The 22,144-nt window shown below is 39.0% G+C and overlaps 1 protein-coding gene across 2 annotated transcripts in view; it reads left to right on the forward strand.

Annotated features, from left to right (window-relative positions):
• Positions 1–325: 325 nt before the first annotated feature.
• LOC139746442 (constitutive coactivator of peroxisome proliferator-activated receptor gamma-like) overlaps positions 326–22,144 on the forward strand; it is a 119,971-nt gene continuing 98,152 nt past the window's right edge. Inside the window, exon 1 of one of the 2 annotated variants that reach the window (XM_071657692.1) lies at positions 326–479. The gene's annotated coding sequence lies outside the window, so the exon portion shown is untranslated. The remainder of the gene's footprint in view (positions 480–22,144) is intronic. The other variant, XM_071657694.1, reaches the window with a different exon arrangement.

A 22,144-nucleotide genomic window follows, 5' to 3' on the forward strand; every position in this document is an offset into this window, starting at 1 on the left:
GGTTCACCATCTATCAACTCATATGCTGTGTTACTTAAACAACATTTTATTAGTTCTAATGCGGCACAGGACTTCAAATAAAACTAAAATGTCGCTAAATAGTTAGTATGGATGAAAATAGATATTCAAATTGCAAGTACAAGAACCTGAGCCCGTTTTAGAAGGACGCGGAAGATCAATATCACAGCCGCGCCCTCCCGCATTCCCACGTACGATACACACAACAAGTAATTTCCAAGTGAATTGAAAGCTTGCAGTATCCTGATACATTATTTAGGAGTGATATGAGTATCCTCTTTACAGTGTGTAAGATAAGATATAATTGTGATGAAATATATAGATGCAATTTGCTGTACGACACCTTAATTTTGTGGTTCCCGGCAACAATGGAAGGTCAGTGTGCGGCGGGACATGACCAACGAGGGAGTGCATCTCGTGGGGCAGCCACGCCTCTTTACACCCGTCCAGTCCTGTGGAAGGTAATTAATCCTTAAGGAATCAATAAGTTTCACTTGTAATATAATACTGCAAGTTTATTTTATCTTGGATTACATTTTCTTCCCCAGTGAGAAAACGCTAAAATTTCACATTAATATGAGCAAGTGTTGTTATTGGGATCAGAATAACAAATTATTGTTGGATAGTAATTTGTGATTGTATGTCTTTGCAATCAGTGACGTAGTACGTGACTGATAGTTATAAAGTGACACGACTGATTTATTTTGATGAAATGAGCATAAAGTGCTAAGCCACTGTTCGAACAATCGACTCAAACACAGTCCAAATTTGAAACGGTGACAAATTCGGAAGGAAAACAGAGATAAGAAATCGTTAAAATAAATAGCAAACGTTGTAGCAGAAACGAATGTTATGGGAGCTTATATAGCTACTCAATAATGCAATAAGAGCAGCCTGCCTACACGGCTGGAATCGAATGCAACGCGATTGTCTTGTGTTTTGTGATTGATCATTTGTAGTCAAGAAAATCGTCAGTAAATAGTTAAGGATGCATTCTCTGTGCTGGATAATGATTATTGCTTGGTGGTCTCTTGACTGACTTCTCGTTTTAACGGAGGTTGATGATGAGCCGATCTTTCATTATTAATGCCTGGGTGGCAGGCAGCCACTCCTGGCTGGCTGGTCGTCACTACCTGCAGCCACTTCACAAATATGATCGTTTATAAAAAAAAAAAAAAATAGAGAAGTAACCATGCTACAACTCAGAAACCATCATTAATCTGAAATTCATTCATAAACATCACTGCATCTATTGAGCTTATCTTTAAGTCATACACTAATAAATATAATAGTGAAAGTAATTTGACAGAAATGTATTATTTTAAAAGAGTGTGTAAGACATGACATAATCACACAACAAACCACAAATATGACAGTAAACCAGCATAGAATGATTGCATACCAACATAACATAATAACAATAGCGATAGGACTTTGTGTAATATCTAAAAAGTGCTTGTAAAACAATAAACAACACAACAAACTACCAGTATGACGGAACAACAATATAACACTTAACAATAACACAACAAAGCACCAAAACGACAAATAACAGTATACACGCATAAGAACAACAGGAATACCAGTATACCAGCATAACCTAGTTCCAGCGTAAGAATAACAGTATACCAGTATAACCTAGCATCAACTAAGTATGTCATAGTATGATGTGAGAACTGTCAGAGGCTTTGTAACCAAAAATATTCCTATCATCGACAGAAAACACTACACTACTTGAACAGTATAACAAATTATAAATTCCCATGATTTAACACTGTGTCTACCTAGAACAATACAAGAAAATATTATGATTTAACCCTGTCTTCTTAGCAGCTAACAAATAAAGATAATGCTATAACTTTAACCTTATGACATACCAGTCGCTCATTAAATTGTTATGCCGGTCAGCATTACAGTATACCAGTGTTCCATAATATTATGATATACCAGTGAACTCATTAGTATATCAATCTCTCACAGCATTATGATATACGCCATCATAAAATTCTGTTATACCGGTCAGGATCATTACATTTTACCATAACATTATACCAGGAAACTTAACATTACAATATACAATGTCATAATATGATGTGCCAGTTAGCTTATCATTGCAGTATACCAGACCAGCATAGCACGTTATCCAAATTAACATTATCATACCAGTTTACCATAACATTGTAATATACCAGTTTACCATAACATTGTAATATACCAGTTTACCATATCATTATGATTACTGTATACAATTCTTCCATAACATTATTATATATCAGTTAAATTTGCAGTATAATATATCAGTCAAATTAACATTACAGTATGACAGTATGTCGTCAAATGATATACTATATAGCTTTTTACAGTACATCAGTCCAGCATAACAAATTATACCGGTAAACATTACAATATCAGAATTTAATAGATAATGTACTGGTGTATCATAACATCATTATAAGTTAACTTTACATTACAATTTCCTAGTCTACCATAACATTATATTATACCAGTTAACAATAAACCAATGTATTATAACATGACATACCAATTTGTCATACTTTACATTATACCAGTCGACAATAACATTGTATTGTATCTGTTAACTTTACATCAAAATATACCAGTCTGTCATAACATGATATACCAATCTGTTATACGTTGCATTATGCAAGTCTACCATAACATTACAGTGTATCAGTCTACCAAACATAATAACATACAAATCGGCTTTACATAACAATATACCAATCAACTTTACAGTACAATTTACCGGTATATCGTTACATGGTATATCAGTTAACATTACAATATACTAGTCTACCAAAGCATTACAATATACCAGTCCACCATATTACAGTATACCTATCTCTCATAACATTATGATACACCAGTCAACAGTATACCAGTCTGCCATAATAGTACAATATACCAGTGTCATAATATAGTATAGCAGTTCACATTACAACATACCAGTCTACTGTAACATTACAATGAACCAATCTACTGTAACATTATAATATACCAGTCAACTATACATTACAATATATCCGTTAACATTACAATATTTGTCCACCGTAACATTACAATATCCCAGCTTGCTATAACATTACGGTATACCAGTTTTATATCATAACAGTGTACCAGTCTGTCATAACATGATATACCCGTCAACATTACAGTCTACTAGTCTACATAACATTGCAGTGTCCCAGTAACTATTACAATATTCCAGTCTACCATATCATCACAATATACCAGTCAACTTTACATTACATCAGATCATAACATGATATACCAATTAGCATTGCAATGTACCATAACATTAGGTAAGTCACCTGGTTCTCTTTCTTTTTCATACGTTAATGACAGTGTTAATGTGCAAATATCAAAATTTGCAGAAGATACTAAATACAGAAATAAATTTACAACAGATATTGAACGTCTTAGCTTCTAACTGACATAGACAAACTGATGGATTGGCCTGACAGGCGGCAAATGAATAATGATAAGTGCAGACTTTTACATATGGGTTGTTGAAATGAAGAGACAAGCTACAGTATGAAATTTGTTGAGCTACATAAGGTAAATGAGGAAAAACAAACACGGGTGTAATATAATCTCTGATGAGGAACAGCGAAGTAAGTAGTGCAGTGCACACAGGCAGTAACAAATGAGCGAACAAAATTTTTGGATTCGTGGATTGGGATTTGAACTTGAAGGAAATTGCTTAGATTTTACAAGTCACTGGTGTGTCCCCATCACGAAAATGTGTTCAGCTTTGGTCAAATGTACACAGAACTGAGAGAGTAGACGAGCTACCAAGATGATTGCTGCACTGAGAAACAGTGAGAGCCAACTAAACGACTCAGATGTTCTTAAATTAGAAAAGAGGTTAAGATCTAATAGAGGTAGGTATTAGGTTAAGATCTAATACAGGTAGGAATTAGGTTATGATCTAATACAGGTAGGTATTAGGTTAAGATCTAATACAGGTAGGTATTAGGTTAAGATCTAATACAGGTAGGTATTAGGTTAAGATTTAATACAGGTAGGTATTAGGTTACGATCTATACAGGTAGGTATTAGGTTAAGATCTAATACAGGTAGGTATTAGGTTAAGATCTAATACAGGTAGGTATTAGGTTAAGATTTAATACAGGTAGGTATTAGGTTACGATCTATACAGGTAGGTATTAGGTTATGATCTAATACAGGTAGGTATTAGGTTAAGATTTAATACAGGTAGGTATTATGTTAAGATTTAATACAGGTAGGTATTAGGTTACGATCTATACAGGTAGGTATTAGGTTAAGATCTAATACAGGTAGGTATTAGGTTAAGATCTAATACAGGTAGGTATTAGGTTAAGATTTAATACAGGTAGGTATTAGGTTACGATCTATACAGGTAGGTATTAGGTTAAGATCTAATACAGGTAGGTATTAGGTTAAGATTTAATACAGGTAGGTATTATGTTAAGATTTAATACAGGTAGGTATTAGGTTAAGATCTAATACAGGTAAGTATTAGGCTACGATCTATACAGGTAGGTATTAGGTTAAGATCTAATACAGGTAGGTATTATGTTAAGATTTAATACAGGTAGGTATTAGGTTACGATCTATACAGGTAGGTATTAGGTTAAGATCTCATACAGGTAGGTATTAGGTTAAGATTTAATACAGGTAGGTATTATGTTAAGATTTAATACAGGTAGGTATTAGGTTACGATCTATACAGGTAGGTATTAGGTTAAGATTTAATACAGGTAGGTATTATGTTAAGATTTAATACAGGTAGGTATTAGGTTACGATCTATACAGGTAGGTATAAGGTTAAGATCTAATACAGGTAGGTATTCACAATATCAAAGACTTCACTTACTTCAATCAAAAAAGATATTTAAGGAAAGATGCGTCTGATTTCCCTTGTACTAATGGGCGCAGAGACGAATGAGGTGATGCATTTTTTTCTTCAACGGGGTTGTTAATATACAATGGAGTTATTAATTAGAGTTGTTATAACCAATGATACATGTAGGGAGAGAAATGTCTCCAACTCCACGACTAACATTTTTTAACCTCCTCCCGTATATGGAAAGTTTACTGTCTTTCCTCTTAGAAACCTTTGTATGCATTATCACAATAATGTATCCATGAGTTTCTCTTTCATTATCACAATAATATATCCATGACTTTCTCTTTCATTATCACAATAATATATCCATGAGTTTCTCTTTCATATCAATAATGTATCCATGAGTTTCTCTCATTATCGCAATGATAAATCCATGAGTTTCTCTTTCATTATCACAATAATATATCCATGAGTTTCTCTTTCATGGATATGAGTTTCTCTTTCATTATCACAATGATATATCCATGAGTTTCTCTTTCATTATCACAATAATGTATCCATGAGTTTCTCTTTCATTATCACAATAATGTATCCATGAGTTTCTCTTTCATTATCACAATAATATATACATGAGTTTCTCTTTCATTATCACAATAATATATACATGAGTTTCTCTTTCATTATCACAATAATATATCCATGAGTTTCTCTTTCATTATCACAATAATACATCCATGAGTTTCTCTTTCATTATCACAATAATATGTATATGAGTTTCTCTTTCATTATCATAATAATATATACATGAGTTTCCCTTTCATTATCACAGTTATATATACATGAGTTTCTCTCTCATTATCACAATAATGTATCCATGAGTTTCTCTTTCATTATCACAATAATATATACATGAGTTTCTCTTTCATTATCACAATAATATATCCATGAGTTTCTCTTTCATTATCACAATAATATATACATGAGTTTCTCTTTCACTATCACAATAATATATACTTGAGTTTCTCTTTCGTTATCACAATAATATATACATGAGTTTCTCTTTCATTATCACAATAATATATACATGAGTTACTCTTTCATTATCACAATAATGTATCCATGAGTTTCTCTTCCTTTAAAACAAACATCCTTGTGAGGAGCCATTGTTGTTTGTATATGTCTTCAGTGTTCCAGGCATACCTTAATAACTTATAATAATAATCAACTGATGCGATTGATTATTATATATTGTCATGAAACAAGATGCATCTCATATTGCATGTATAGCCTCATTATTCATAGGTACATAAGTTTGTGTGTATATGTGTGTACGTCGTTTCATATGTCAACACTTACATATCTGCGGATGAGAGAATTAAGTGCACTCGTGCGTACATGCGCACATGTGCGTGAGAGGGGATATATATATATATATATATATATATATATATATATATATATATATATATATATATATATATATATATATATATATATATATGTATACTTTGTTGCTTTCTCCCGCATTAGCGAGGTAGCGCAAGGAAACAAACGAAAGAATGGCCCAACCCACCCACATACACATGTATATACATACACGTCCACACACACACATATACATTACACGTATACAAATATATGCATACAGAGACATATACATATATACACATGTACATAATTCATACTTGCTGCCTGTATTCTTTCCCATCGCCACCCCGTCACACATGAAATAACAACCCCCTCCCCCCGCACGCGCGCGAGGTAGCGCTAGGAAAAGACAACAAAGGCCACATTCGTTCACAATCAGTCTCCAGCTGTCATGTATAATGCACCGAAACCACAGCTCCCTTTCCACATCCAGGCCCCACAAAACTTTTCATGATTTACCCCAGACGCTTCACATGCCCTGGTTCAATCCACTGACAGCAAGTTGACCCCGGTATACCACATCGTTGCAATTCACTCTATTCCTTGCACGCCTTTCACCCTCCTGCATGTTCAGGCCCCAATCGCTCAAAATCTTTTTCAATCCATCCTTCCACCTCCAATTTGGTCTCCCACTTCTCGTTTCCTCCACCTCTGACACATATATCTTTTTTGTCAATCTTTCCTCACTCATTCCCTCCATGTGACCAAACCATTTCAAAACACCACTCCCACCCTGTGACTCACTTCAGCTTCCATGGTTCCATCCGCTGCCAGATCCACTCCCAGATATCTAAAAGACTTCACTTCCTCCAGCTTTTCTCCATTCAAACTTACCTCCCAATTGACTTGTCCCTTACTTAATCCTACTGTACCTAATGACCTTGCTCTTATTCACATTTACTCTCAACTTTCTTCTTTCACACACTTTACCAAACTCAGTCACCAGCTTCTGCAGTTTCTCACACGAATCAGCCACCAGCGCTGTATCATCAGCGAACAACAACTGACTCACTTCCCAAGCTCTCTCATCCACAACAGACTGCATACTTGCCCCTCTTTCCAAAACTCTTGCATTCACCTCCCTAACAACCCCATCCATAAACAAACAACCACGGAGATATCACGCACTCTTGCCGCAAACCGACATTCACTGAGAACCAATTAATTTCCTCTCTTCCTACTCGTACACATGCCTTACATCCTCGATCAAAACTTTTCAGTTTCTAACAACTTGCCTTCCACACCATATATTCTTAATACCTTCCACAGAGCATCTCTACCAACTCTATCATATGCCTTCTCCACATCCATAAATGCTACATACAAATCCATTTGTTTTTCTAAGTATTTCTCACATACATTCTTCAAAGCAAACACCTGATCCACACATCCTCTGCAACTTCTGAAAGCAAACTGCTCTTCCCCAATCTGATGCCCTGTACATGCCTTCACCCTCTCAATCAATACCCTCCCATATAATTTCCCAGGAATACTCAACAAACTTATGCCTCTGTAATTTGAACACACACACACACACACACACACACACACACACACACACACACACACACACACACACACACACACTTATATATATATATATATATATATATATATATATATATATATATATATATATATATATATATATATATATATATATATATATATATATTATCCCTGGGGATAGGGGTGAAAGAATACTTCCCACGCATTTCCTCACGTGTTGTATGTAGCATTTATGGATCTGGAGAAGGCATATGATAGAGTTGATAGAGATGCTCTGTGGAAGGTATTAAGAATATATGGTGTGGGAGGCAAGTTGTTAGAAGCAGTGAAAAGTTTTTATCGAGGATGTAAGGCATGTGTACGTGTAGGAAGAGAGGAAAGTGATTGGTTCTCAGTGAATGTAGGTTTGCGGCAGGGGTGTGTGATGTCTCCATGGTTGTTTAATTTGTTTATGGATGGGGTTGTTAGGGAGGTGAATGCAAGAGTTTTGGAAAGAGGGGCAAGTATGAAGTCTGTTGTGGATGAGAGAGCTTGGGAAGTGAGTCAGTTGTTGTTCGCTGATGATACAGCGCTGGTGGCTGATTCATGTGAGAAACTGCAGAAGCTGGTGACTGAGTTTGGTAAAGTGTGTGAAAGAAGAAAGTTAAGAGTAAATGTGAATAAGAGCAAGGTTATTAGGTACAGTAGGGTTGAGGGTCAAGTCAATTGGGAGGTAAGTTTGAATGGAGAAAAACTGGAGGAAGTAAAGTGTTTTAGATATCTGGGAGTGGATCTGGCAGCGGATGGAACCATGGAAGCGGAAGTGGATCATAGGGTGGGGGAGGGGGCGAAAATTCTGGGAGCCTTGAAGAATGTGTGGAAGTCGAGAACATTATCTCGGAAAGCAAAAATGGGTATGTTTGAAGGAATAGTGGTTCCAACAATGTTGTATGGTTGCGAGGCGTGGGCTATGGATAGAGTTGTGCGCAGGAGGATGGATGTGCTGGAAATGAGATGTCTGAGGACAATGTGTGGTGTGAGGTGGTTTGATCGAGTAAGTAACGTAAGGGTGAGAGAGATGTGTGGAAATAAAAAGAGCGTGGTTGAGAGAGCAGAAGAGGGTGTTTTGAAATGGTTTGGGCACATGGAGAGAATGAGTGAGGAAAGGTTGACCAAGAAGATATATGTGTCAGAGGTGGAGGGAACGAGGAGAAGAGGGAGACCAAATTGGAGGTGGAAAGATGGAGTGAAAAAGATTTTGTGTGATCGGGGCCTGAACTTGCAGGAGGGTGAAAGGAGGGCAAGGAATAGAGTGAATTGGAGCAATGTGGTATACCGGGGTTGACGTGCTGTCAGTGGATTGAATCAAGACATGTGAAGCGTCTGGGGTAAACCATGGAAAGCTGTGTAGGTATGTATATGTGCGTGTGTGGACGTATGTATATACATGTGTATGGGGGGGGGTTGGGCCATTTCTTTCGTCTGTTTCCTTGCGCTACCTCGCAAACGCGGGAGACAGCGACAAAGTATAAAAAAAAAAAAAAAATATATATATATATATATATATATATATATATATATATATATATATATATTTTATATATATATATATATATATATATATATATATATATATATATATATATATATATATATATATATATATATATATATATATATATATATATGGTGAAGAGCTTTAAGATTTGTGTGCTAAAAAGGACTGGTGATTGGGAATACCTGGTTCAAAAAGAGAGATATACATAAGTAAACGTATGTAAGTAGGAGAGATGGCCAGAGAGCGTTATTGGATTACGTGTTAATTGATAGGCGCGTGAATGAGAGAATTTTGGATGTTAATGTGCTGAGAGGTGCAACTGGACGGATGTCTGATCATTATCTTATGGAGGCAAAGGTGAAGATTTGTAGAGGTTTTCAGAAAAGGAGAGATTATTAGGGTGAAGAGAGTGGTGAGAGTAAGTGAGCTTGGGAAGAAGACTTGTTAGGAAGTACCAGGAGAGACTGAGTACAGAATGGAAAAAGGTGAGAGCAAAGGACGTAAGGGGAGTGGGGTAAGAATGGGATGTATTTAGGGAAGCAGTGATTGCTTGCGTAAAAGATGCTTGTGGCATGAGAAGCGTGGGAGGTGGGCAGGTTAGAAAGAGTAGTGAGTGGTGGGATGAAAAAGTAGGATTACTAGTGAAAGAGGAGAGAGAGGCATTTGGACGATTTTTACTGGAAAATATTGCAAATGACCGGGAGATGTTTAAAAGAAAGAGGCAGGAGGTCAAGAGAAAGGTGCAAGAGGCGAAAAAGAGGAGGGCAAATGAGAGTTGGGGTGAGAGAGTATCATTCAATTTTAGGGAGAATAAAAAGATGTTTTGGAAGGAGGTAAATAAAGTGCGTAAGTCAAGAGAACAAATGGGAACATCGGTGAAGGGGGCTAATGGGGAGGTGATAACAAGTAGTGGTGATGTGAGGAGATGGAGTCAGTATTTTGAAGATTTGTTGAATGTGTTATATGTTAGAGTGGTTGATATAGGGTATTTTGGTCGAGGTGGTGCGCGAAGTGAGAGGGTTAGAGAGAATGATTTGGTAAACACAGAAGAGGTAGGGAAAGCTTTGCGGAAGATAAAAGCCGGCATGGCGGCGGGTTTGGATGGTATTGCAGTGGAATTCATTAAAAGAGGGGATGACTGTGTTGTTGACTGGTTGGTAGGGATATCTAATGCATGTATGGCTCGTGAAGTTCCTGAGGATTGGCGGAATGTATGCATAGTACCATTGTACAAAGGCAAAGGGGATAAAGGTGAGTGCTCAAATTACAGAGGTATAAGTTGTTGAGTATTCCTGGTAAATTATATGGGAGGGTATTGATTGAGAGGGTAAAGGCATGTACAGAGCATCAGATTGGGGAAGAGCAGTGTGGTTTCAGAAGTGGTAGAGGATGTGTGGATCAGGTGTTTACTTTGAAGAATGTGAGAAATACTTAAAAACAAATGGATTTTTATGTAGTATTTATGGATGTGGAGAAGGCATATGATAGAGTTGATAGAGATGCTCTATGGAAGGTATTAAGAATTCATGGTGTGGGAGGCAAGTTTCTAGAAGCAGTGAAAAGTTTTATCAAGGATGTAAGGCATGTGTACGAGTAGGAAGAGAGAAAAGTGATTGGTTCTCAGTGAATATCGGTTTGCGGAAGGGGTGCATGATGCCGCCATGGTTGTTTGATTTGTTTATGGATGGGGTTGTTAGGGAGGTGAATGTAACAGTTTTGGAGAAAGGGGCAAGTATGCAGTCTGTTGTGGATGAGAAGGCTTGGGAAGTGAGTCAGCTGATTCGTGTGAGAAACTGCAGAAGCTGGTGACTGAGTTTGGTAAAGTGTATGAAAAAAGAAAGCTGGGAGTAAATGTGAATAAGAGCAAGGTTATTAAGTACAGTAGGGTTGAGGGACAAGTCAACTGGGAGGTAAGTTTGAATGGAGAAAAACTGGAGGAAGTGGAGTGTTTCAGATATCTGGGAGTGGATTTGGCAGCGGATGGAAACAAGGAAGGAGAAGTGAGTCACAGGGTGGGGTAGGGGGCGAAAGTTCTGGGAGCGTTGAAAAATGTGTGGAAGGCGAGAACATTATCTCGGAAAGCAAATATGGGTATGTTTGAAGGAATAGTTATTCCAACAAAGTTATATGGTTGCGAGGCGTCGCCTATAGATAGGGTTGTGCGAAGGAGGGTGGATGTGTTGGAACTGAGAAGTTTGAATACAATATGTGTTGTAAGGTGGTTTGATCGAGTAAGTAATGAAAGGGTAAGAGAGATGCGTGGTAATAAAAAGAGTGCGGTTGAGAGAGCAGAAGAGGGTGTGTTGAAATGGTTTGGTCACATGGAGAGAATGTGTGAGGAAAGATTAATAAAGAGGATATATGTGTGTCAGAGGTGGAGGGATTGAGGAGAAGTGGGAGACCAAATTATAGGTGGAAGGATGTAGTGAAAAAGATTTTGAGGGATCGGGGCCTGAATATGCAGGAGGGTGAAAGGCGTGCAAGGAGTAGTGTGAATTGGAACGATGTGGTATACCGAGGTCGACGTACTGTCAGTGGATTAAACCAGAGCATGTGAAGCGTCTGGGGTAAACCATGGAATGTTCTGTGGGGCCTGGATGTGGAAATGGAGCCGTGGTTTTGGTGCATTATACATGGCAGCTAGAGACTGAGTGTGAATGAATGTGGCCTTTGTTGTCTTTTCCTGGCGCTACCTCGCGTACGTGCAGGGGGAGGGGGTTGTCATTTCATGTGTGGCGGGGTGGCGACGGCAATGAATAAAGGCAGCAAATATGCATTATGTACATGTGTATATATGTATATGTCTGTGTATGTATATATATGTACACGTTGAAATGTATAGGTATGTATATGTGCGTGTGTGGGCGTGTATTTTTATACATGTGTATGTGGATGGGTTGGGTCATTCTTTCGTCAGTTTTCTTGCGCTACAATATATATATACATATATATATATATATATATATATATATATATATATATATATATATATATATATATATATATATATATATATATATATATATATATAATTTATTTACTAAAATCAGTCACCAGCTTCTGCAGTTTCTCACATGAATCAGCCGCCAGCGCTGTATCATCAGCGAACAACAACTGACTCACTTCCCAAGCTCTCATCCACAACAGACTGCATACTTGCCCCTCTTTCCAAAACTCTTGCATTCACCTCCCTAACAGCCCCATCCATAAACAAATTAAACAACCATGGAGACATCACACACCACTGCCGCAAACCTACCTTTACTGAGAACCAATCACTTTCCTCTCTTCCTACACGTACACATGCCTTACATCCTCGATAAAAACTTTTCACGGCTTCTAACAACTTGCCTCCCACACCATATATTCTTAGTACCTTCCACAGAGCATCTCTATCAACTCTATCATATGCCTTCTCTAGATCCATAAATGCTACATACAAATCCATTTGCTTTTCTAAGTATTTCTCACATACATTCTTCAAAGTAAACACCTGATGCACACATTCTCTACCACTTCTGAAACCACACAGCTCTTCCCCAATCTGATGCTCTGTACATGCCTTCACCCTCTCAATCAATACCCTCCCATATAATTTACCAGGAATACTCAACAAACTTATACCTCTGTAATTTGAGCACTCACTCTTATCCCCTTTGCCTTTGTACAATGGCACTATGCAAGCGTTCCGCCAATCCTCAGGCACCTCACCATGAATCATACATACATTAAATAACCTTACCAACCAGTCAAGAATACAGTCACCCCCTTTTTTGATAAATTCCACTGCAATACCATCCAAACCTGCTGCCTTGCCGGTTTTCATCTTCCGCAAAGCTTTTAGTACCTCTTCTCTGTTTACCAAATCATTTTCCCTTACCCTTTCACTTTGCACACCACCTCGACGAAAACACCCTATATCTGCCACTCTATACTCAAACACATTCAACAAACCTTCAAAATACTCACTCCGTCTTCTTCTCACATCACCACTGCTTGTTATCACCTCCCCATTAGCCATTAGTTTGGTAAAGTGTGTGAAAGAAAGTTAAGAGTAAATGTGAATAAGAGCAAGGTTATTAGGTACAGTAGGGTTGAGGGTCAAGTCAATTGGGAGGTAAGTTTGAATGGAGAAAAACTGGAGGAAGTAAAGTGTTTTAGATATCTGGGAGTGGATCTGGCAGCGGATGGAACCATGGAAGCGGAAGTGAATCATAGGGTGGGGGAGGGGGCGAAAATCCTGGGAGCCTTGAAGAATGTTTGGAAGTCGAGGACATTATCTCGGAAAGCAAAAATGGGTATGTTTTAAGGAATAATGGTTTCAACAATGTTGTATGGTTGCGAGGCGTGGGCTATTGATAGAGTTGTGCGTAAGAGGGTGGATGTGCTGGAAATGAGATGTTTGAGGACAATATGTGGTGTGAGGTAGACTGATCGAGTAAGTAATGTAAGGGTAAGAGAGATGTGTGGAAATAAAAAGAGCGTGGTTGAGAGAGCAGAAGAAGGTGTTTTGAAATGGTTTGGGCACATGGAGAGAATGAGTGAGGAAAGATTGACCAAGAGGATGTATGTATCGGAGGTGGAGGGAACGAGGAGAGTGGGAGACCAAATTGGAGGTGGAAAGATGGAGTGGAAAATATTTTGAGTGATCGGGGCCTGAACATGCAGGAGGGTGAAAGGCGGGCAAGGAATAGAGTGAATTGGATCGATGTGGTATACCTGGGTCGACGTGCTGTCAATGGATTGAATCAGGGCATGTGAAGCGTCTGGAGTAAACCATGGTAAGCTCTGTGGGGCCTGGATGTGTAAAGGGAGCTGTGGTTTCGGGCATTATTACATGACAGATAGAGACTGAGTGTGAACGAATGGGGCCTTTTGTTGTCCTTTCCTAGCGCTACCTCGCACACATGAGGGGGGAGGGGGATGTTATTCCATGTGTGGCGAGGTGGCGATGGGAATAAATAAAGGCAGACAGTATGAATTATGTACATGTGTATATATGTATATGTCTGTGTGTGTATATATATGTGTACATTGAGATGTATAGGTATGTATATTTGCGTGTGTGGATGTGTATGTATATACATGTGTATGGGGGTAGGTTGGGCAATTTCTTTCGTCTGTTTCCTTGCGCTACCTCTCAAACGCGGGAAACAGCGACAAAGCAAAATAGAAAATAAATAATATATATATATATATATATATATATATATATATATATATATATATATATATATATATATATATATATATATATATATATATATATATATATATATATTGCTTTGTAGCTGTCTCCCGCGTTAGCGAGGTAGCGCAAGGAAACAGACGAAAGAATGGCCCAAGCCACTCACATACACATGTATATACATACACGTCCACACACGCAAATATACATACCTATACATCTCAACGTATACATATATATACACACATAGACATATACATATATACACATGTACATAATTCATACTGTCTGCCTTTATTCATTCCCATCCCCACCCCGCCACACATGAAATAAAAACTCCCTCCCCCCCTCATGTGTGCGAGGTAGCGCTAAGAAAAGACAACAAAGGCCACATTCGTTCATACACAGTCTTTAGCTGTCATGTAATAATGCACCGAAACCACAGCTCCCTTTCCACATCCAGGCCCCACAGAACTTTCCATGGTTTACCCCAGACGCTTCACATGCCCTGATTCAATCCATTGACAGCACGTCGACCACGGTATACCACATCGTTCCAATTCACTCTATTCCTTGCACGCCTTTCACCCTTCTGCATGTTCAAGCCCCGATCACTGAAAATCTTTTTCACTCCATCTTTCCACTTCCAGTTTGGTTTCCCACGTCTCCTCGTTCCTTCCACCTCTGACACATATATCTTCTTGGTCAATCTCTCCTCACTCATTCTCTCCATGTGACCAAACCATTACGAAACACCTTCTTCTGCTCTCTTAACCACCCTCTTTTTATTACCACACATCTCTCTCACACCATCATTACTTACTCGATCAAACCACCTCACACCACATATTGTCCTCAAACATCTCATTTCCAGCAAATCCAACCTCCTCCGCACAACTCTATCTATAGCCCACGCCTCGCAACTATATGACATTGTTGGAACCACTATTCCTTAAAACATACCCATTTTTGCTTTCCGAGATAATGTTCTCGACTTCCACACATTGTTCAACGCTCCCAAAACTTTCGCCCCCTCCCCCACCCTATGATTCACTTCCGCTTCCATGGTTACATCCGCTGCCTAATCCACTCCCAGATATCTAAAACACCTCCCTTCCTCCAGTTTTTCTCCATTGAAACTTTCCTCCCAATTGACTTGTCCCTCACCCTTACTGTACCTAATAAGCTTGCTCTTATTCACAGTTACTCTCGGCGGCTTTGGATGGTATTGCAGTGGAATGTATTAAAAGAGGGGGGTGACTGTGTTGTTGACTGGTTGGCGAGGATATTCAATGCATGTAAGGTTGATGGTGAAGTGTCTGAGGATTGGCAGAATGCATGCATAGTGACATTGTACAAAGGCAAAGGGGATAAAGGCGAGTGTTCTAATTACAGAGGTATAAGTTTGTTGAGTATTCCTGGAAAATAATATGGTAGTGTATTGACTGAGATGGTGAAAGCATGTACAGAACATCAGATTGGGGAAGTGCAGTGTGCTTTCAGAAATGGTAGAGGATGTGTGGATCAGGTGTTTGCTTTGAAGAATGTATGTGAGAAATTCTTAGAAAAACAAATGGATTTGTATGTAGCATTTATGGATCTAGAGAAGGCATATGATAGAGTTGATAGAGATGCTTTGTGAAAGGTATTAAGAGTACACGGTGTGGGAGGTAAGTTGCTGGAGGCAGTGAAAAGTTTTTTTTTTCCAGGATGTAAGGCATGTGTACAATTAGGAAAAGAGGAAAGTGATTGGTTCTCAGTGAATGTCGGCTTGCGGCAGGGGTGCGTTATGTCTCCATGGGTGTTTAATTTGTTTATGGATATGGTTGTTAGGGAGGTGAATGCAAGAGTTTTGGAGAGAGGGGTAAGTATGCAGTCTGTTGTGGATGAGAGGGTTTGGGAAGTGAGTCAGTTGTTGTTCGCTGATGATATAGCGCTGGTGGCTGATTCGGATGAGAAACTGCAAAAACTGCTGACTGAGTTTGGTGAAGTGTGTGAAAGAAGAAAACTGAGAGTAAATGTGAATAAGAGCAAGAATATTAGGTACATTAAGGTTGAGGGGCATGTCAATTGGGAGGTAAGTTTGAATGGAGAAAAACTGGAGGAAGTGAAGTGTTTTAGATATCTGGGAGTGGATTTAGCAGCGGATGGAGCCTTGGAAGCGGAAGTGAGTCACACGCTGGGGGAGGGGGCGAACGTTCTGGGAGCGTTGAAAAATGTGTGGAAGGCGAGAACGTTATCTCGAAGAGCAAAAATGGGTATGTTTGAATAAATAATGTTTCCAACAATGTTATATGGTTGCGAGGCGTGGGCTACAGATAGGGTTGTGCTGAGAAGGATGGATGTCTTGCAAATGAGATGTTTGAGGACAGTGTGTGGTGTGAGGTGGTTTCATCGAGTAAGTAATGAAAGGGTAACAGAGATGTGTGGTAATAAAAAGTGTGGTTGAGAGAGCAGAAGAGGGTGCATTAAAATGGTTTGGTCACACGGAGAGAATGAGTGAGGAAAGATTGACAGAGAATATATGTGTCAGTGGTGGAGGGAACTTGAAGTGGGAGACCAAATTGGATGTGGAAGGATGGAGTGAAAATGATTTTTAGCGATCGGGGCCTGAAGATATAGGAGGGTGAAAGTCGTACAAGGAATAGAGTGAATTGGAACGGTGTGGTATACCGGGGTTGACGTGCTGTCAATGGATTGAATTAAGGCATGTGAAGTGTGTGGGGTAAACTATGGAAAGTTTTATGGGGCCTAGATGTGGAAAGGGAGCTGTGGTTTCGGTGCATTACACATGACAGGTAGAGACTGAGTGTGAACGAATGTGGCTTTTGCTGTCTTTCCCTAGAGCTACCTCGCGTGCGTGCGGGGGGAGGGGGGAGGGGTGCCATTTCATGTGTGGAGGGGTGGCGACGTATTTGGATGAAGGCAGCAAGTATGAATATGTACATGTGTATATATGTCTGTGTATGTATAAATATGTATACGTTGAAATTTATAGGTATGTTTATGTGCGTGTGTGGACGTGTATGTATATACATGTGTATGTGGGTGGGTTGGGCCATTCTTTCGTCTGTTTCCTTGTGCTACCTCGCTAACGCGGCAGACAGCGACAAAGTACAATGAATATATATATACATATATATATATATATATATATATATATATATATATATATATATATATATATATATATATATATATATATATATTTGATAGGATCACAATTTTCCGCGTGATCAAGTATATTCCTATGAGTCCACGGGGAAAATGAAACACGATAAGTTCCCGAGTGCACTTTCGTGTAATAATCACAGCAGGGGAGACACAACAGAGAAATATAACAGTCAGGTGATATACAACGAAGAGACATAGCTAGGACGCCATTTGGTAAACATGTACAATCGCATGTTTACCAAATGACGTCATAGCCAAGTCTCTTCATTGTATATCAACACACTTATATTTCTCTCTTGTGTTTCCCCTCATGATGCGATTATTACACGAAAGTACCCTAGATCTTTCTTTGATAAATCCCTTAAGTTAACAAAGAAATCATTTTATAGAGTTGAGCCCAAACCTCCCATTGAAACCAAGAATCTTTTAGTTCTCCCTTTTGATAAAAATTTTACTTTGCTTCCCATGTTGCTTAAATCCTTTAATGTAGATGTTGCCTTCAGCAACAATAATACTATAAAGAATATCTTAATAAGGAATTCACCAGAAAATTCTCCTGGGTGCATCTATAAAGTGACATGTGGAAACTGTGATAAATTTTATGTTGGTCAGACTGGTAAGGATCTTTCTGTTAGACTTAAGCAGCATAAATATAGTATAAGAACGGGACAAGAATCAAATGCCTTCTTTAATCACGCCTTGGAAATCCTTCCCTCTCGCTTTTTTTTTTTTTTTTCAAAAAGAAGGAATAGAGAAAGGGGCCAGGTGAGGATATTCCCTCAAAGGTCCAGTCCCCTGTTCTTAACGCTACCTCGCTAACGCGGGAAATGGCGAATAGTATGAAAGATATGTATATATATATATATATATATATATATATATATATATATATATATATATATATATATATATATATATAATATTCATTTATTTTACTTTGTCGCTGTCTCCCGCGTTAGCAAGGTAGCGCAAGGAAACAGACGAAAGAATGGCCCAATCCACCCACATACACATATATATACATACACGTCCACACACGCAAATATACATACCTATACATCTCAACGTATATATATATATATATATATATATATATATATATATATATATATATATATATATATATATATATATATATATATATATATATATATATATATATATATATATTCACACACACAGACATATACATATATACACATGTACATAATTCATAGTCTGCCTTTATTCATTTCATCGCCACCCCGCCACACATGAAATAACAACCCCCTCCCCCCGCATGTGCGCGAGGTAGCGCTAGGAAAAGACAACAAAGGCCACATTCGTTCACACTCAGTCTCTAGCTGTCATGTATAATGCACAGAAAACACAGCTCGCTTTCCACATCCAGGCTCTACAGAACTTTCCATGGTTTACCCTAGACACTTAACACGCCCTGGTTCAGTCCATTGACAGCACGTGACCCCGGTATATCACATCGTTCCAATTCACTCTATTCCTTGCACGCCTTTCACCCTCCTGCATGTTCAGGCCCCGATCACTCACAAAATCTTTCACTCCATCTTTCCACCTCCAATTTGGTCTCCCACTTCTCCTCGTCCCCTCCACCTCTGACACATATATCCTCTTGGTCAATCTTTCCTCACTCATTCTTCCATGTGACCAAACCATTTCAAAACACCCTCTTCTGCTGTCTCAACCACACTCTTTTTTATTACCACACATCTCTCTTACTCTATTATTACTTACTCGATCAAACCACCTCACACCACATATTGTCCTCAAACATCTTATTTCCAGCATATCCACCCTCCTCCGCACAACTCAATCTATAGCCCACGCCTCGCAACCATATAACATTGTTGGAACCACTATTCCTTCAAACATACCCATTTTTGCTTTCCGAGATAATGTTCTTGACTTCTACACATTCTTCAACGCTCCCAGAACTTTCGCCCCCTTCCCCACCCTATGATTCACTTCCACTTCCATGGTTCCATCCGCTGCCAAATCCACTCCCAGATATCTAAAACACTTCACTTCCTCCAGTTTTTCTCCATTCCAACTTACCTCCCAATTGACTTGTCCCTCAACTCTAATAACCTTGCTCTTCTTCTTTCACACACTTTACAAAACTCAGTCACCAGCTCCTGCAGTTTCTCGCCCGAATCAGCCACTAGCACTGTATCATCCGCAAACAACAACTGACTAACTTCCCAAGCCCTCTCATCCACAACAGACTGCATACTTGCCCCTCTTTCCAAATCTATTGCATTCACCTCTCTAAGAACCCCATCCATAAACAAATTAAACAACCATGTAGACATCACGCACCCCCTGCCGCAAACCAACATTTACTGGGAACCAATCACTTTCCTCTCTTCCTACACGTACACATGCCTTACATCCTCGATAAAAACTTTTCACTGCTTCTAGCAACATGCCTCCCTCACCATATACTCTTAATACCGTCCACAGAGCATGTCTCTCAACTCTATCATATGCCTTCTCCACATCCATAAATGCAACATACAAATCCATTTGCTTTTCTAAGTATTTCTTACATACATTCTTCAAAGCAAACACCTGATCCACACATCCTCTTCCACTTCTGAAAGCACACTGCTCTTCCCTAATCTGATGCTCTGTACATGCTTTCACCCTCTCAATCAATATCCTCCCATATAATTTCCCAGGAATACTCAACAAACATATACTTCTGTAATTTGAGCAGTCACTTTTATCTCCTTTGCCCTTTTACAATGGCACTATGCATGCCTTCCGCCAATCCTCAGGCACCTCACCATGTCATACATACATTAGATATTCTTACTTACCAGTCAACAACACAGTCACCTCTTTCTTTTTTAATAAATTCCTCTGCAATACCATCCAAACCCGCTTCCTTGCCGGCTTTCATCTTCCGCAAAGCTTTACCACCTCTTATCTGTTTACCAAATCATTCTCTCCATCCCTCTCACTTCTCACACCACGTCGACCAAAACACCCTATATCTGCCACTCAATCATCTAACACCTCTTTCACCTTTCTTTTGACCTCCTGTTTCTTTCTTTTATACATCTCCCTGTCATTCGCACTACTATCCGGCAAAGATCGTCCAAACGCCTCTCTCTTTCACTAACAATCTTACTTCATCCCACCACTCACTAGCTTTCTAATCTCCTCCCCTCCTACCTTTCTCATGCCATAAGCATCTTCTGCGCAAGCCATCACCGCTTCCTTAAATACATCCCATTTCTCCCCCACTCCCCGTACGTCCTTTGTTCTCACCTTTTTCCATTCTGTACTCAGTCTCTCCTGGTACTTCCTCACGCAAGTCTCCTTCTCAAGCTCACTTACTCTCACCACTCTCTTCACCCAAACATTCTCTCTTCTTTTCTGAAAACCTCTACAACTCTTCACCTTCGCCTCCACAAGATGATGATCAGACATCCCTCCAGTTGCACCTCAGCACATTAACATTCAAAAGTCTCTCTTTCGCGCGCCTATCAATTAACACGTAATCCAATAACGCTCTCTGGCCATCTCTCCTACTTACATATGTATACTTATGTATATCTCTCTTTATAAACCAGGTATTCCCAATCACCAGTCCTTTTTCAGCACAAATCTACAAGCTCTTCACCATTTCCATTTACAACAATGAACACCCCATGTACACCAATTATTCCCTCAACTGCCACATCACTCACCTTTGCATTCAAATCACCCATCACTATAACCCGGTCTTGTGCATCAAAACTACTAACACACTCATTCAGCTGCTCCCAAAACACTTGCCTCTCATGATCTTTCTTCTCATGCCCAGGTGCATATGCACCAATAATCAACTTTCAGTTTTACCCATATCAATCTAGAGTTTACTTTTTTGCACTCTATCACATACTCCCACCACTCCTGTTTTAGGAGTAGTGCTACTCCTTCCCTTGCTCTTGTCCTCTCACTTACCCCGGACTTTACTCCCAAGACATTCCCAAACCACTCTTCCCCTTTACCCGTGAGATTCGTTTCACTCAGAGCCAAAACATCCAGGTTCCTTTCCTCAAACATACTACCTATCTCCTTTTTTCTCATCTTGGTTACATCCAGACCTATTTAGATACCCAAGGCAGCGGGTTTCGATGGTATTGCAGTGGAATTTATTAAAAAAAAAAAGAAAAGAGGTGACTGTGTTGTTGACTGGTTGGTAAGAATATATTATGTATGTACGTTTCATGGTAAGGTGCCTGAGGATTGGCGTAATGCTTGCATAGTGCCATTGTACAAAGGCAAAGGAGATAGGGGTGAGGGCTCAAATTACAGAGGTATATGTTTGTTGAGTATTCCTGCGAACTTATATGGGAGGGTATTGATTGAGAGGGTGAAAGCATGTACAGAGCATCAGATTGGGGAAGAGCAGTGTGGTTTCAGAAGT

Source organism: Panulirus ornatus, chromosome 65 (assembly GCF_036320965.1).
Source record: "Panulirus ornatus isolate Po-2019 chromosome 65, ASM3632096v1, whole genome shotgun sequence".
Lineage (NCBI taxonomy): Eukaryota > Metazoa > Arthropoda > Malacostraca > Decapoda > Palinuridae > Panulirus > Panulirus ornatus.